General features: G+C 40.1%; 1 pseudogene; it reads right to left on the bottom strand.

Moving 5' to 3' along the window:
- Positions 1-16,445: 16,445 nt before the first annotated feature.
- LOC117694262 (ubiquitin-conjugating enzyme E2 D3 pseudogene) lies at positions 16,446-16,759 on the bottom strand (annotated as a pseudogene).
- Between the last annotated feature and the right edge of the window lie 1,604 nt (positions 16,760-18,363).

The raw sequence follows: 18,363 nt of genomic DNA, 5'->3' as shown, positions 1-18,363 counted from the left end.
AGTAGTAACAGTTGGGCTATCCTGTCCCCTGGGGAAATGGCCGTAATTCCCCTTGGAGAGGAGGCTAATATTTTGACTTTTCCAGTATAGTCTGCATTTATGACTCCTGGAATTATCTGTAATCCCTTCAGAGCTGAGGACGATTGTCCCAAGAGTAGCCCTACAGTGTCTTTGGGCAATGGTCCTGAAAAATCAGACTCTATAGGCTGCACTCCCATTTGCGGTGTCAGCACGAGTCTGGTGGTGGCACTGAGGTCCAATCCTGCGGTACCTGGAGTGGCCCTCCTTGGTTTTGAGGGATTCGCAGAGACGGACTCTGAATGGCCCCATACATTTTTGGGCCCTGGGGTCGTGGGCCCTTCTGCCCATTTTTTTTGGACAAGTACCACCATAGTTGTTACTTAGGGGGCATCCATTAACATCTCTGACAGAATGACATTCATGTGCCCAATGATTCCCTTTCTTACATCTGGGACAAGGCCCAGGGCCCTGTCTTTGTTGTCTGATACTGTTATTCCTCTCGGGGCACTGTTTTTTGAAATGCCCAGGTTTCCCGCAAGTAAAGCAGGCTCTGGTTCTCCCTACTCCTTTGGTAGCTTGTAAAACAGCAGCTGCTAATCCTGCATTGGACATAGGGCCTCCTATCTCCCTGCACACCTTCATCCATGCCTGCAGTCCTTTAGCCTTCCATGGAGTGATGGCAGTCCTACATTCCTTAGTACACTGCTCGTAGATGAGCTGTTCTATCAATGGCATGGCTGTATCTGGGTCGCCAAAAATCCTCCCTGCTGCTTCCATCATACGTGCCACGAAGTCTGAGAATGGCTCTGTAGGTCCCTGAGTGATCTTAGTTAAATTGCCAGAGACCTCTCCCTTATTAGGCAGGGCTTTCCATGCCTTTATGGCCATGGTATTAATTTGGCCATAGACCTGCAAGGGATAAGCTGTCTGATTCGCTGCCCATTGACCCTGTCCCATTAACATATCAAAGGACCATGCGGGCTGGCCTTTGACTTGATTGGCCAGAGCCTGATTCTGAGCGTACTCCAAGTACAGGGCCTTCCAGTTCAAATATTGACCCATGGTTAAACAAGCTTTAACTGTACTCATCCAATCTGATGGGGTCATGGCATACAAGGATAATCTTTCTAACAATGCCTGAGTAAAGAATGCATTAACTCCATACGCTTAGACAGACTCAGCCAATGCCTTTAGTTGTTTAAAATCTAAAGGCTCATGATATCTCTGTTGCTTGGCATCCTCAAAAACAAGGAAGGCTTCTACGGCCTCTTTCCACGTCTGAGGACAAAAAGATCTCTGATTCAATGGCAAGGGCTGCGGAACCTCCGCATAAAGCAGCGTTCCTGCAGGGGGAGCCAAAGGCGGTGCACTGGGTACCACCCAGGGCGGTGGCTTAAACCCACTTCCTTTCTCCCCTCCTCTTCCTGTTTCTTTTTTGAAAGGGCTATCGCCTTCATTTTGGCAAGCAACTCTTTCAGATCTTCCTCCATTTTGTCTAACTCATCCTCTTCCAGTTTGTCCTTTGTCTTATTATACTCAGGATTATAAGATGGCGCCATCGGCACCTCCAGTCCCTGATCTGTCCTAGTCTTATTAATGTCTCTATGATCAGGACCATATTTTTTTTTTTTTTTTTTTTAATTTAGTGGCCTCTTCTTCGAGCTCCACTTCTTCCTCGGAGTCTGATCCAGACTCATCAGAAATTTCTAATTCTCTTAAGGAGGGGTAAAGTCCTGTACACCCCTCTTCTTTTTTCTCCTTTTTATCCTTTTCAGGCTGTTTAGGCCTGTCTTTTGTTTTTCTAGCATTTCCTTTTTCTTTATCTTTGTGTCCCTTGTCCTTTTTTCTTTCCTTAAAAACCCTATCCTCTTCTGACATGCTCTCCTGGTGCTCTTGATGCAGTCTCTGTCCTGCTTTTACGCTCTCAACACATCTTTTATCGTCCAAGCAGGCGCATATCATGCGCCAAAGAGGCTTCACCCTGGGTTTCACTGACCCTTCCTCAGCCTCGCTATCGAGATCTTGACCCAATTTCTCCCATAAGCCAATGGTTAGAGACCCCGTGCGAGCAAACCATGGGGCCACTCAATCTATCTCACACAAAAAGCCCTCTAGGATCTTTCTCTGTATTTTAAGGTTTCGTTGCTCAAGGAGCTCTTGCAGCGTGCTCAAAAATTGGTTGGAGGGAGTGTTCCCCATGTTACTCACTTACCTACGTGAGATTCACACACAGGTGGACAGGTGGAGTTACCTACCCCCGTCTTACTGTCGATTGCGGGAGCTCTTCATCACAACAAACACACTCTTGTCCGGGCAGATGACAATTTAGGCAAAAACATGCAATGAGCGTAAAAACAAAAGCAAGGACGATGACGAGAGCGGCAATCAGCTGATTGACAACAAAGCTCAGCATAGTCAGACACAGGTATTATATTGTTCTGTTTCCCCGGAAACTTTCTCCTGTCACTTTACTGCTGACAGATAAATCTCTGCTATAGCGCGGACTTCTAAATCTCCGCTATACTGCGGACTTCCAAATCTCTGCTATACCGCGAACTCTTAAATTGCCACTTTACCGTGGTCTTTTTAAATTGCCGCTTTACTGTGGTCTTTTAATTGCTCTGGAGACTTTCTTTCTCTATTTTCCCACTTTAACCTGGGAACTTACCGGTACCGCCACTTCTAAGGTGAAGAGTTATGGATCCGCGAGAATTTCTCCTCGGGTTCCCTTCCCGGGTTTCTGTACCATTTGTTGCCCCACTCGACCAGCAAGGAAGACGCGAACAACCAGATCCTTCTCAACAGCCTTTATTGTAGAAGTGCTTCATCATTCTTGTAGGGAACCCCGAGCCCCCAGAGCGAGCTGCTTATATACCCTCAGCCCTAGTGGGGGGGGGGGAATGCACGTGGAAGTGCGTGATTGGTCAAAATTGCAGTGCTTCATTTGCATAGCCTGCTCAGGAGGGCCGATTGGTTGGAATTGTAGTGCCTCATTAGCATATCCCACTCAGGAGGGGTTGGCACCAAAACTGAGTTGGCCCAAGGGTGATCGCATGCCCAGTGCACTTGTTTACCAGTAGATCATACTGAAAGCTGGCACCATCTTGACCAAACCGGATCGGGCCGGCGGCCTACATCGCCATCTTGACCAGCCAAGTCGGGTCAGTGGCCTACATCTTTCCTAGGTTTTCTATCTCCAGTCTAGTCTCCCTTTGAGATTTCTTTATTGTTTCTATTTCCATTTTTAGATCCTGGATGGTTTTTTTCAATTTCTTCACCTGTTTGGTTGTGTTTTTTTGCAATTCTTTAAGGGATTTTTGTGTTTTCTCTTTAAGGGCTTCTACCTGTTTACCTGTGTTCTCAATTTCTTTGAGAATGTTATTTATGTCCTTCCTAAAATCCTCTATCATCATTATGACAAGTGATTTTAACACTGAATTATGCCTTTCTGCTGTGATGGGATGTTTAGTGCTTGCTATGCTGGGAGAACTGGGTTCTGATTATACCAAATTACTTTGATTTCTGTTGCTTATGTTCTTGAGCTTGCCTTTCAACATCTGGTTTAGTCTACTGCTACCTGCACTTACTGTGTCTGACTGGAGTCTCTCTTTCTATTTATCTTGCTTGTGTCAGAACTGCTCAGAGTCCAAATGTCTCTGTGATCCTGTGATCCTAAGCCCCTGCGTGGAAGAACTCCTGGGACTCAAGCCACCTCTGGGATCCTGAATCCTGCTGCTCTGAGTGCAGTGATTCCCCTAGGATCGTTCAGGATATGGTGTCTTCACAGAAGCATACCAGCTAGGTGTTCAGTGGTCTGAGTGGAGTGATTCCTCTTGAATGGCTCAGGGTATGGTGTCTGCTGCTCTGTGTGCAGCGGCTCCTCTGGCTCAGGACAAGGTGTCTTCATAGGAGCAGACCAATTAGGTGTCTGCCCCATTCAAAAGGACCAGATGTGGGGCAGAACGGCCCACCAGCAAATTTAATCCACAAACAGAAAAAGACAAATGTAGCAAAAAGTTAAAATTTTTGTTGGAAGGTATTACTAAAAAAAATCTAAATATCATTTTTTGAAGCCTATGGTACTGTAAAAGTATAGTACTATAGTAATTTTGGTGACACAGTAAAATTATTTGAGAAATTTGTAGACATTCATGATTAGGAATACAAGGTATCTTTCTCAAATTTTAAAAGAAGATTTTTCAAAAAAGTAGCAGGCAACTCATAAATGCATGTCAGAGAGAGCAGATGAATAAAAAATAAAGACATAACAATATGATCAATGTCATTAATCTTTATAAAAATAAGTACTGTAACCATGATGATATATGTATCTCTAAATACACCATGTTATAATATTAAAATCATAAAAATGAAAAATGTACTAGGAATAAACAATAGTACAGTTGCTTAAGAAAAAAATCCAGTCATAATTTATAAAATGAAATAGGCCCCCTTTATATAGTTAAACAGTGATGTTTACTGGGTATTTACTCTTTCTGTTTTTGGCATTTTAAAATAGATTCTCTGTATGTAATCAATATCAGCCTTAAACTCATAGTTATCTTGTGTCAGTCTTATTTCTTGATTACTTTCTTTTATTATTATTTATTTATTATTAGCTTACAGAGAGAATTATTTCATTGTGCCAATTTTCAGACCAAATTTGTTTGTCTTTTCCATTCTTCCCCATTGCTCCTCCTCCTTACGGTAAGTAGCCTCCTTCCTGCTTTCATGTCCTATGTGACCTTTTTCCTTCTTCTGTTCCCCTTCTCAGAACATTCTATTCACCCCCATATCTACACCCATTCTCAGAACCCCTTATTTTCACACAGACATTTAAAGTTGGGCTCTGAATACAAGAGAGAACATTTATCTTTCTGAGCCTGGGTCATCTCACTTAATACCTACTAGTTACATCCATTTCCCAGAAAAATTCATAATTTCATATCTCTTAACAGATGGGAAAACTTCTATTGTGTATGTGCACCACATTTTCATCATCCATTTATCTGATGATGGTCATCTAGGCTGGTTCCATTCTCTTTCTATTGTGAATAATGCAGCAATGAATAAGAATGCACAAATACCTCCGTGGGAGTTCATAGAGTCCTTTGCATAAGTGCCCAGGAGTAGTTTTGCTGGGTTATGTAAAAGCTATGTTTTTAGTAAAAATATAAAACCTGTGCCACACAGGATTCCATAGTGCTTGCCTCTGCTCCTGAGTGGCAAGGGTACAGATACATGTTGCCAAATCCTTTAGGGATTTACTCTAGAAGTAGGAAAACTTATGCTCTCTGACAAGTGTATGAGTGTTCACTACAACTTTATTCATGATAGCTTCAAAATGAAAATAACCTAAATATCTTCAACAACTTTGATAATTCATGAATGCAACATTAGTCAGCAATAATAAAGAAGAAACAACAACCGAATAACCTTCAGGGGCATTACGTTGAGTAAAAAAATCCAATCTCAAAATGTCTTTAATTCCTTTACATAGCATTGTAAATGAATTTACAATGAATAGCATATGTATATGAAATGAATAGCAATGTAATGAATTTATACAGATGGAACACAAACAGTTGTTTCCTGGGATCAAGAATATTTTTAATAATGTGGGTGATAAGAGAGCTAACTGCAATGATGTCTGCACAAACCAAAACATGATACAATCAAGCAGAACTATATAACAAAAAGAGAAAAAAAAAAACAGTGATGAGTACAAGTAAAAAGGCACTTTGCTCTTAAGCAGGCTTGTTATTTAATTTATAATATTGTGCCAATGTCCATAATCAAAATTCAATAAACTTGTGACAATGTAAAATGTCATTGAGGAACTGCTCTTTTAAAAAAATATTTTTAGTTTGCCATTCTAAAGTTACCTAAACAGACATAGTTTAAAAAGTTAAACAAAGATGTCAATCACATGCATTTTAAAATAATTTTTAAATAAAAACTTAAAGTCTACTGGGATTGCATACTTTTGGATCATGGGCTAGACTCTGGCTGCTGATATATTTTGTTTGGCCAACAAAATGTTGACCCACACAATGTTGCCAATCCTTTAGAATGTAAAATTTTAAAAGGTTTATGGTGTGTCTGGAATTTAGACTTTCTGGGTTGGAACTGAGGACGTGTAATCTTAAAAACTATATTAAACATAGAAAATGACACTTGTGGGAGAAAGATAAAAGAGAGTAATGGAAAGTGAATATAGTCCAAATAAACGATATATTTAAACAAAGCAGCATTATGAAACCAATTGCTTTGTTCAATAAGTATACACTGATGAAAAATTTCTTAAGAAGTTCTAACATCTAAATTTGAGGACCCGAGCTTTAACAGATCTATAATGTAAATGAAATTCCCAGGCCTTGCCAAGCACTGACAGGAATTGAAATGACTTAAGGCTGTGTTTGTTTTTTTTTTTTTAATTAAATTTATTTATTTCATAAAGATCTGGTCCCTCATGAAATAAGTATGTATAAGGTAAGCTATTTTGCAAGTCAATCAGTAGGTTGACTACTCAAAGTCAGGTCTCTTGGGAGATAGAAACATAACATTCTATTTGTGTCTTTAGTTGTCATAGAAACAGGCACAACAAAGCAACAGCAAAACTGGTCTCCTAAGGATGTCTGCCGACAGAATACCTAAATGAGACCAGAAAAGACCTGTTGGAGATTCTAATTAAATGGGTATGTTATAACATGGGTCCATTTAAAACCCAGGAATTCTGATTTTCAATGGTTTTTAGTTTGTTAATTTAGTTTGGCCCCATCTTGTCCTCCTCAGTATCAGATCTGGTGTTGCCCCCATTCTAATTCATGTCCACCATTAATAGCAAGTAATTTTCCCATTTCAATGACCAAGTTATTCACAATTGTCTTCTGTTTATCACCACTACTGATGTTGGTTAATGTTTAATTACTCATCTATATTACTAACTCACCTCCAAAATCTCTAAACTATCCATTTCTTGCCTTCACATTGGTACTTTATTAAAATTAAGATACACAGCAAATTTTATTCTTTGTATAATAAATTAATAATTCTTGAAGGATTCCAGTATGAAATTCAGATTCCCTTTGTATCCTGGCACTTAAGCTCTTTTCTAGCCATATCTTCAACCCCGTTACTTCACATACTAGGCCATAGACTTACTCAGAGAATCACTTATATAGACAGGAATAAATAATAATCTCTGTGTGTCTGTTATTACTCAAGTAAAATCAGAAGTTAATATCCATGTGGTGCTTTCTCTAAGCTAATTTTCACAAGGATATGTATTTAGAGGTAGCATTTACCTTTTCATCTGACAGGAGGAGGTGAAAATAGTCAGATCTAGATTTGCTTTCTTCCATTTCTCTCATAACCAAATTATTTTCTATGATCTCAAGATTTGACTTTGAATAAACAACAACTGAGAAACAAGAGTGAGTTGTGTCCCTCATGGGTAAAAACTCTAAGACAAAAACAACTGCAATATTAAATTTTAATTGTGACTCTGACTTGGGTTCAAATTTCTATTTCCTCAGACTCTTTGGAAACATCAATCTCTCTCCTCTGCCAGGCTTCGAGCTCTGCTATGGAAGACTCAACATCTAAGCTGACTGAAGCCATCTCAGAGACCACAGTTGTGCTGGACAATGAGCTTAAGAATAGCAATATGTCCAACCGATTAGAGAAGGCAAAGTCAGGCAAGAAGGTTGGGTGGTCACGTGACACTATTGACAATGAACACTTGGGCCGTCGTTCATCTAAATGTTGTTGTGTTTATGAGAAGCGACGTGCCTTTGGTGAGAGCTCCTCAGAAAGCGAAAAAGAAGATGAAGACAATTGTGATGTACTCTGTGCCTGGGGTCATCAAAAGGGAAGACGAAGTGATCTTTCAAGAAACCTTGCTAATACTTCATCTTCAAAGCCTCAAGACCCATCTGAATCCCTTCCTTCCTCCATCACTGACTAAAACCTCATTTTGCTTCTCCCATCCCTAAACCAGACTGAACTGTGTGCAATATATCCATACTGCTACACAGGAATTAAATGCTGTTTGACTCTTGTGTGTGTGTGTTTGTGTGTATGTGTGGGGGGATATATCATCTTTGTGTGATGGGTGGGATGTAACAAAAAAAGCAGAGGGTGAAACATGGATCATATAGAGAATTTATTTGTAAGCCCTGGTATGCCACAGTTGCTTGTTAATGAAATAGAAATCTCGGTTCTAAGACACATTTGTTTACTTTTTTTTAGACACCTGGACTTATCTGTACCTTTCTCCTCCTGGTCAGCCCATAGTTATCACATCAAACTCCATAATTTCTCCAAGTCAACACCATGTCCATAATATATTAGTTCCTTTTCTCATAGATGTGTCAAAATAACCAACAAGAAACAATTTAAGACACTGGATGATTTTGGCAATCAGTTTAAGGAAGACATTCCATCATGGCAGGGAAGACATGGCAAGAGAAATGGAAGAAACGGGAGGCTACCTGGTCTCATTGCTTCGGCATTTAGGAAGCAACAGGAGATGAGCTCTGATACTTCACTTACTTCTTTTCATTTGGTTAGGCAGTTAGACTAGGTCTCCCACCTTCACTAATCAAATCAATTAACTCCCTTTGCCCCCCCCCCAGCCCCAGACATGCCCAAATGTTTGTCCCAGGGTGTTTCTAGATCCTGTGAAATTAGCTGTCAGTATAGGCTATCAGAAGTCCACCCCTTGTCAACTTGGCATGCAAACATGTTATTTTAAAAATATTATTTTAGCCAGGCAGTGGTGGCACATGCCTTTAATACTAGCACTCTAGAGGCAGGCAGATCTCTGTGAGTTGGAGGCCAGCCTGGTCTACAGAGTGAGTTCCAGGACAGAGGTAGCTACACAGAGAAACTCTGTCTCAAAGAAACAAAACAAAATATTATTTTATGTTTATGAATGTTTTTCCTTAATATGTGCCTGTGCAACTTTGCACATGCAGTGCCCTTGTAGGCCAGAGAATAGCGTCAGATTTCCTGAAACTTGAGTTTCAGATGGCTGTGAACAGCTATTTGGATGCTAAGAATTAAACCTGGGTCCTCTAGAAGAGAAGCCAGTATATTTAACCAGTGAGCCATCTTTCAAGCTTTCTAGTCATATGACTTTTAAATAAGATCCTTTTGCTCTTTGTTCCCATAAGCTCATGGATGTTGCTCGCATAATACAGAATGCATTCATTCTATCCAACTCCAAATGTTCTCACATGCTTCAACAGTTCTGACTTTATGTTAAAATTCAAAGTCCATGTCTTTTTGGAGACAATTTCTTAAGTCTAACCTCCTGTTAAAAAGGGAGGAGGCAACAAAAATGGTTCAGTGAGTAACAGCAATTGCTGCTATACTTGACAACCAGTTTGATCCTGAGAACTTAAACTGTGGAAGGAGAGAACTGACTCTTGATTTCTGAAAGTTGTCCTCTAACCTTCAACATAGACACCACAGTGCACATACAAGTGTGTGTGTGTGTGTGTGTGTACACTTGAAAATTAAACACAAGTAAGATGAAAAGAGATTACTTCATGAATACAATAGCACAAGACAAATGTTCCTTTTTCAAAGGGAAGTATGGGAGCATAGCAAGGAATGATCACACCAAACCAAGATAGAAAACTCTGCAGGGCAAACATCAAATCCTGCAGCTTCATGTTTGGTATCTGGGGGAGCAGCCAGTGCTCTAAACCCCTTAGCCATCTCTCTAGTCCTGTTGGGGGCCGACTTTTAGCAGAAAGCGGCTATCAGCTTTGCAGCCATCTTGAGCCATATACCCTGACATGAGACTTGGATTACAATAGCCTACAACAGCTGAGCACACTCTGATAATCTTGGTTTAGATACCTTGGGTGTGTGAGATTAAAGGTGTGTGAGATTAAAGGTGTGTGACTTAAGAGTATGACTTAGAAGTATAGAGATCAGAGTTAGAGATAAGACCTAAGGGCATGATTAAAGGTGTAACTTAGAGGCATGGCTTAGAAGTAAGACATATAAAAGGCAGAGACAGAACAGATCATCATCAGACTATAGAGGGAGAATCAGACAGGAGACACTTAGAGGAAGAGAGACTGAAGAATAAATGGGATTGAATTACACCCTGTCTGGTCTCTATTCTTTGAGTCTGCCCTCACCCTCGCTCTTGCTGAACCTCGACTCGCAGACCGGAGCAGCAGCTTGGGCCGGGATACAGTGGCCGCCCAAACGTGGGTCAGCCTGGGGCCTCAACATTTTGCCTGGGCTGCAACATTTATTTTGGCCGCCCCAACGTGGGGCTAGTGTGGACAACACCTACCCTACAAATGAATATTCATTTGTATAAGTTGAAGCCTTTGATGGGAGCAGTTGATGTCAGGGCATCTTTCTTATTGTACCAATGAAGAGAAAGAGGATTCTCTTCTCTTTTTTCAGCATGTACCTGGCCTCTGATTATAAACATGTTAAGTAAAGGTCTTTTCCTTGACAATCCGCTGTGGGGCAGTGGACAGTGAAAGGTAGCCTGGTCTGTGGTTGAGTTAAGGCTAGAAGCCCCGGAGACCCTGAGGGGACTGTAGGAGCTTCATCTGCTCTAGAGCACCAGGCTATTGTCACTAGCCACAGTCCCCATAGATTTGTGGCCATCAGTCACATAAGAGGAATGTCTCAAGTCCATCCACATATAAATGAGGAAAAGGACATGACCTGTGGTCATGTAAGATCCAGACAGAGATCACCATTCTAATGAAGTACCCAAAGCCGTGGAGGGCTTAGCCAATAAGCTTTTCTTCCCAGACATTCCTCTGTGCAAAAGGTATCTAATCAAAGGCATTACAAGTTTGGTAATGCTCAATCAGAAGTGTAACCCAATACCCAACCTAGATATATCGACTAACTTTGACTGGAGGAGAAACGTGAACATCTGCCTCCATGCCCCCCTTCTCTCTCTTTCTCTCTCTCATCACCTAGCTTCTTCTCTCCTTCATCTTCTCCTCTCCTTAATCCTTCTCTTCCTCTCAGTACTCCTCCCACCTTAGCTCCTCCTACATATCACCCTTCCTGTTAAAATAAAACTTTTCTCTCAAAATACAATTAGAGCATAATTATGCCAATTTGTACCAGTGAGGTACAAGATAGTCCTAATACCAAGTCCATCATTCTGTTGACTAACCAGAACCTCTGTCATCTATCCTAACTAAAACACTTAGTTCTGAACCTGGCTTTTTTCTTGGCTTTAGAATGAATGTCAGCTGAAGACCATCCACTCAAATCTTTTCTCTCAAGGTAAATAGCCAGGAATGGCTATGAGGCTATAAGTTTTCAACCCTGTCAGAAATCCAGAATGACTGAGTTAACTATAATTGTGGGAAGCACAAAGCATAGCTTCTAAAACTTAGCCAATTTATAGAGACCTCTGAACACCTGGACACTCCCTCTACTACAAAACGTTGGAACATCTGTTCTTCAGCCTTCTGGCCCAGGATCATCCGAAAGACCTAGTGATGCAGAATTATTAAGGGCTGATTACTTTGTCTTGGCAGATATAATCAGTGGACTATTCTGCAAGTGTGTCCTTTTCTGGACAGTAATTTGTCTGTAGATGGAAAGAGGCAATTCTTGCCTAGTGGCTGTCTGACCACAACTGCAGTAACTCCAAAGATGCTCAATTTCTTCTTAGAAAAACAGGAAGCTGTCAGGAGCAGACAGGTCTCTAATCAAAATGAACATTAATACAGAAATGTTTGTCACGTCAATTCTGTGGACTTCTGATGTTTTGAAAACCAACTATCTATGTAAGGCAATCTGGACTGTTGTCTGTTAACTCCTCACAGCTATTTCTAAATAAAATATAGAAAACACCCTAACAATAAACTCAGAGAGATGAACTTGCTATAGGCCCTTAACTCACAGGCTAACCATCTCAAATCAGTTAGAAGAGTTAAAGAAGGACTGGGTCTAAGCCTTGTATACCTAAATGTGTTATACAGGCACAATGCCTATGAGAGTAACAATATTCATCTCACTTTTATATCAATAAGAAATTTGTACCAATGGAAACCTTAAATTTAAAATCAAAGTAAATTTTGTACCATTTAAGAAATTATAACTTTATCTTAATAACAATTATACATATTTCTACCAATAAGTTATGACTATGCAATAAATCCTAGCTAATCCTCCTTGTTCCAACAAAACCACTACTTTTCCCTAGAAAGACAGCCCAATATTAACCACCTCGGGCCCCAAGCCCAGGGAATAGGGGCGCTGGTTCTTCATTAACTTCTTCAAGCTGATTATGGGCATTGAGATATTAGAGGAGGGGTGGGGGGGGAGAGTAAATTGATAAGCCTCTCATGCTGTGTCTTCACTGCATCCATCTGAAATCCCAGGACATTAGAGGTTCGAGCATGTCTGCTCAGCTTCCTTGATGAGTAGATACACCAAAGCTGTGTATTCTGCAATATACAATTCTCAAAACAACTTCTAGTATGAAGATAATTTTTTGTCTGAATTCTGGAATCTAGTCTTCTGGCGGCCTACCTCTGTCATGTCTAATCCATATAATTCTGCCTCCCTGCTCTCACAATTCCCCAACACTAGGGAATCCAAAATTTCAGGCACCAAGGCTGTCCACTTCCACTGATGCCTGGCAAGGCCACCCTCAACTACCTATACAGGTGGAGCCATGAGTCCCCCCCTTTGTGTTCTTGGGCTGGAGATTTTAGAATGGCTACTCCAGCTTGTTTCTTAGGACCATTTGCTTGAAAAATTGTTTTCCAGCCTTTTACTGTAAGGTAGAGTCTGTTTTTGTCACTGAGGTGGGTTTCCTGTATGCAGTAAAATGCTGGGTCCTCTTTATGTATCCAGTCCATTAGCCTATGTCTTTTAATTGGGGAAATTAGTCCATTGATGTTAAGAGATATTAAGGAACAGTGATTGTTGCTTCCTGTTATTTTTGTTATTAGAGGTGGAATTAATCTTTTCGTGGCTATCTTCCTTTGGATTTGTTGGAAGAGGATTACTCTCTTAGTCTTTCTAGGGTATAATTTCCCCCATTGTATTGGAGCTTTCTTGGTATTATACTTTGAAATGCTGGGTTTATGGAAAGATATTGTGTAAATTTGGTTTTGTTGTGGAATATCTTGGTTTCTCCATCTATGGTAATTGAAAGTTTTGCTGAGTATCGTAGTCTGGGCTGGCATTTGTGTTCTCTTAGGGTCTGTATGACATATGTTCAGCATCTTCTAGCTTTTATAATATCTGGTGAGAAGTCTGGTGTAATTCTGATAGGTCTGCCTTTATATGTTACTTGGCCTTTCTCCCTTACTGCATATAATATTCTTTCTTTGTTTTGTGCACTTGGTGTTTTGATTATTATGTGACGGGGGGTATTTCTTTTCTGGTCTACTCTATTTGGCATTCTATAGGCTTCTTGTATGTTTATGGGCATCTCGTTCTTTAGGTTAGGGAAGTTTTCTTCTATAATTTTGTTGAAGATATTTATTGGCCCTTTAAGCTGGGAGTCTTCACCCTCATCCATACCTATTATCCTTAGGTTTGGTCTTCTCATTGTGTCCTGGATTTCCTGAAGGTTTTGTGTTACAAACTTTTTGCATTTTGCATTTCCTTTGACAGTTGTGTCAATATTTTCTATGGTATCTTCTGCACCTGAGATTCTCTCTTCTATCTCTTGTATTCTGTTGGTGATGTTTGCATCTATGACTCCTGATTTCTTTCCTAGGTTTTCTATCTCCAGGGTAGTCTCCCTTAGTGATTTCTTTATTGTTTCTACTTCTATTTTTAGATCCTGTATGGTTTTGTTCAATTCCTTCACGTGTTTGGTTGTGTTCTCTTGTAATTCTTTAAGAGATTTTTGTGTTTCCTCTTTAAGGGCTTCTAGCTGTTTACCTGTGTTATCCTCAAATTTTTTGAGAGTGTTATTTATGCCCTTCTTAAAGCCCTCTAGCGAAAAGATCTGAGTGGATGGTTTTCAGCTGACATTCATTCTAAAGCCAAGAAAAAAGCCAGGTTCAGAACTGTTTTAGTTAGGAGAGATGACAGGGGTTCTGGTTAGTCAACAAAATGATGGACTGGGTATTAGGACTATCTTGTACCTCACTGGTACAAATAGACATAATTATGCTCTAATTGTATTTTGAGAGAAAAGTTTTATTTTAACAGGAAGGGTGATTATGTAGGAGGAGCTAAGGTGGGAAGAGTACTGAGAGGAAGAGAAGGAGCAAGGAGAGAAGAAGAAGGAGAGGAGAAGCTAGGTGATGAGAGAGAGAAAGAGAGAGAAAGAGGGGAGGGACATGGAGGCAGATGTTCAGGTGTCTCCACCAGTCAAAGATAGTTTATATATCTAGGTTGGGTATTGGGTTACACTTCTGATTGTGCATTACCAAACTTATAAAGCCTTTGATTAACATTTTTAAAAAATTGTATAAAAGCAAAAAGGAAAAGGGGGCATGGGATAGGGATTTTCTAGGGAGGGGAAATGGGGAAAGGGGATGGCATCTGAAATGTAAATAAAATATCCAATAAAAAAGGAAAAAAAGGAAAAAAAACATAAAGTCCTCTATCATCATCATTAGAAGTGGTTTTAAATCTGAATCTTGCTTTCCTAGTGATATGGGGAATTCAGGACTTTCTTGTGTGAGAGAACTAGGTTCTGATGATGCCAAGTACCCTGGGTTGCTGATGCTTATGTTTTTGGATCTCCTTAGTGCTACCTTCCCTGTCTTTGACTGGATCCTGTCTTTCCTATTATCTTGCTTGTATCAGAACTCTGTGGGGTGGGTGTTACTACTGTGGTTAGAGCTGAGACCCAGGATTTGCTCAGTGCTCGGGTCCAGACCAGAAGAAACCACTGCTTTGGGCCAGGAGTGACTTCCTGGGTCCTAGTGGGTCCTTGTTACTCCCTGTTTGGGGTGGGTATTATGGTCTCCTTACCTAAGATACTGCCCAGGTTAGAGCTCCTGGTAGGCCCGCTTCCTCTGGGTTCTATGATATTGGCGGGCAGAGCTGCTGTTTGGGATCTGCTCAATGTTCAGGCCCAGACTGGAAGAAACCAGGTACCATACTCATATTTCAAAGCTGCTGGATCCCAAGTTCATTTATAAACAATAGGTCTAACAGAATCATGTGCAGCATATTAAAGCCACACTATTTGAATAGCTTAACAATTCTGCATAAATCAGATCAAGCAATGTGTCAACCTGTAATAGATTTTGAACTTTAACTGAACATGACAACATATTCACTCCTTTGAACTTTACATGATTATTTGAAGTCAAACAATGAAGCAAATCCCAACAGTATACACAAAACAGCTTTGCGTTTACAAAGAACTGTTTCTCATACTGATTAATCTAGGCAGCTAACTCATTAGTTTATGTAACTTTATTGTAGAAAAATAAATCAATTACAAGGGGACAGCTATTAGTTGATCATTCATCCATTGACAACTTGCATCATTTATTCAGTTCTATATTAAACGGTATTGGAAGATAGAACAACTAATAGCTCCAACCCTCCTAACAATTTAAATGAAAATTACAAAATGTTTGAGACCCTATTTTGGAATACAAAGAGACATGACTTCCAATTTCCATTCTCTGCAGAACAAGAACAGGTCATTCCTTTGCTGACATGCATTTTCTGTTCTGCTGATGGGGTTATAATTCAATATCAATTCTCTGTCAGTTATGAGCATAAAGTATATCATGTAACCTCAAATCTCTAACAGCAAAAGGTTTACACAAGAATGGATACTGCCAGAATGATGCTGCTCCCTTTGATGTGACAGCTGAGCATCCATCTCCCTTCCCCTCAGATGGCTTCTTCAGTATGTTAGAGCATTGAGGATTGGTTTAGTCTTATATGCAAGTTGGAGTGAAGACATTGGCCACATAATATACATGCTCCAGTTTTATATCTATTTTTTATTGATCATTTACATCTCAAATGATTTCTTACTTCCTGTTTACCTCTCCACTAGCCCCCATCCCACATCTTCCTTCTCCCCCCCTTGCCTCTATGAGGGTGCTCCCTTACCCACCTACCCTCTCCCTCCTCATTGCTCCAGCATCCCCCCTATGCTGGGGTATCAAACCTCCACAGGACCAAGGGCCTCCCCTCCCATTGATGGCAGACAAGGCCATGCTTAGCTACATAGGTTTCTGGACATGCTCCAGCTTTAAAAAGAAAGTCTGAATCTTGGGCAACTGTTCTCTTGTAACTACTTTACAGTTTCTAAAAGCAGTTATTGTCCAACACTAGAAGAACTTAAGGCTTTTCAGATAACCATGTGAATGAATGGAGATAAACAAAAAATAAAATAAAACATGAGGTCAAAAAAGAAATAGGAATTTAAAGTTTATTTCAGCTATAATGCAAGTTATTCTGACTTTAAGGTAGCATCACATGGTATACTTCTGAGTCCATTCCCAAGATATTCTATTGTATTTATTTCTGTCTGTCTCTGGTACTAGGAGGTCATCTGGGTTCAGATCACAGAGCAATGAACAAATGGATAAAAGAACTTTAGAAATAGTTAAAGCAGGAGATACTGTGATCTGAGAATATCAAGACAAATGCTGCCATTACTGTTAATATTCAGCTGATAAATTTTTCTTGTAAATGCAACCTTAGGTGGGTTGAAGGGATAGTCTATAGGAAAACCAATTGTCAAAAAGAATATACTACCTTGACATGAGCTGTCATTAGATCCCATAATTGTGTCTTCCATTGGAAGACCCTCCTGGCTACATAAGGTGGCTGCATCAGCTTCTATATCCTCTGTTACTAGAGGTCTCAGCTAGGATGATTCCCTTAGACTCCTGGGAACCTCCCCAGTCCCAAGTCTCCAGCTTGTCCCAGAGATGACCCCCCCAACAATTTCCCTTCTCTCTCCCAACCTTCTCAACTTCCCTCTCCACATTTGATTCACACCCCCATTTCCTCCCCATCCCCTCTCTCATCCAGTTCCCTCCTTCCACTCACCTCCGATGTCTATTTTGTTTCCCCTTTAAAGTGAGACTCAAGTATCCTCCCTTGGGCCTTTTTTGTTATTTAGCTTCTTTGAGTCTGTTGATTACAGCATGGTTATCTTGTACTTTATGGCTAATATCCACTTATAAATGAGTGCATACCATACATCTCTTTCTGTGTCTGGGTGACCTCACTCAGGAAGATATTCTCAAGTTCCATCCATTTGCCTGCAAATTGCACAATTGTTTTTAATAGCTGAGTGACATGCTGTTCTGTTAATGTACCACCTTTTCTGTATCCATTCTCCAGTTGAAGGACATCTAGGTTATTTCCAGTTTCTGGCTATTACATATAAAGTAGCCATAAACATAGCTGAGCAAGTGTCCCTGTAGTATTGTGGGACATCTTTTGGGTATATTCACAGGAATAGCATAGCTGGGTCTTGAAGTAGAGATATTGCCAATTTTCTAAGAAACCACCAAATTGATTTCCAAAGTGGTTGTACAAGTTTTCACTCTAGCAATGGAAGAGTGTTCCCCTTGCTCCACATCCTCACCAACATGTACTGTTACTTGAGTTTTGATCTTAACCATTCTGATGGGTGTTAAGATGGAATCTCAGGGTTGTTTTGATTTGCATTTCCCTTATGACTAATAAGGATGTTATTTTTTTAGATGCTTCTCAACCAGTAGAGATTCCTCTGTTAAGAATTCTCTGTTTGGCTCTGTACCCCATTTTTAATTGGGTTATTTGGTTTGTTGGAGTCTAACTTCTTAAGTTTTTTTATATATATATTTTGGATAGCCCTCTGTCAGATGTAAGGTTGGTGAAGATCTTTTCCCATTCTGTAGGCTGTTGTTTTGTCTTATTGATGGTGTCTTTTGCCTTACAGAAGTTTTTCCATTTCATGAGGTCCCATTTACCAATTGTTGATCTTAGAGCTTGTGCCACTGGTGTTCTGCCCAGGAATTTGTCTCTTGTACCAATGCATTCAAGCTTATTACCACTTTCTCTTCTATTAGATCTAGTGTATCTGGTTTTATGTTGAGATCTGTGATCTACTTGGACTTGAGTTTTGTGCAGGGTGATAATTATGCATCTATTTGCATTCTTCTACATGCAGACATCCAGCTTTACTAGCACCATTTGTTGATGATGTTTTCTTTTTTTCCCATTGTATTGTTTTGGCTTCTTTGTAAAGAAAAATCAAGTGCACCTAAGTGTGTGGGTTTATTTTTGGGTCTTTGATTCTATTCCATTGATCAATCTGTCTACATTTATGCCAACACTATGTTGTTTTATTACTACTGCTCTGAAGTATAGCTTGAAGTCAAGGATAGAGATATT

This window comes from Arvicanthis niloticus, chromosome X (genome assembly GCF_011762505.2).
Source record: "Arvicanthis niloticus isolate mArvNil1 chromosome X, mArvNil1.pat.X, whole genome shotgun sequence".
Taxonomy (NCBI): Eukaryota; Metazoa; Chordata; class Mammalia; order Rodentia; family Muridae; genus Arvicanthis; species Arvicanthis niloticus.
This window is presented reverse-complemented; position numbering and strand designations above follow the sequence as displayed.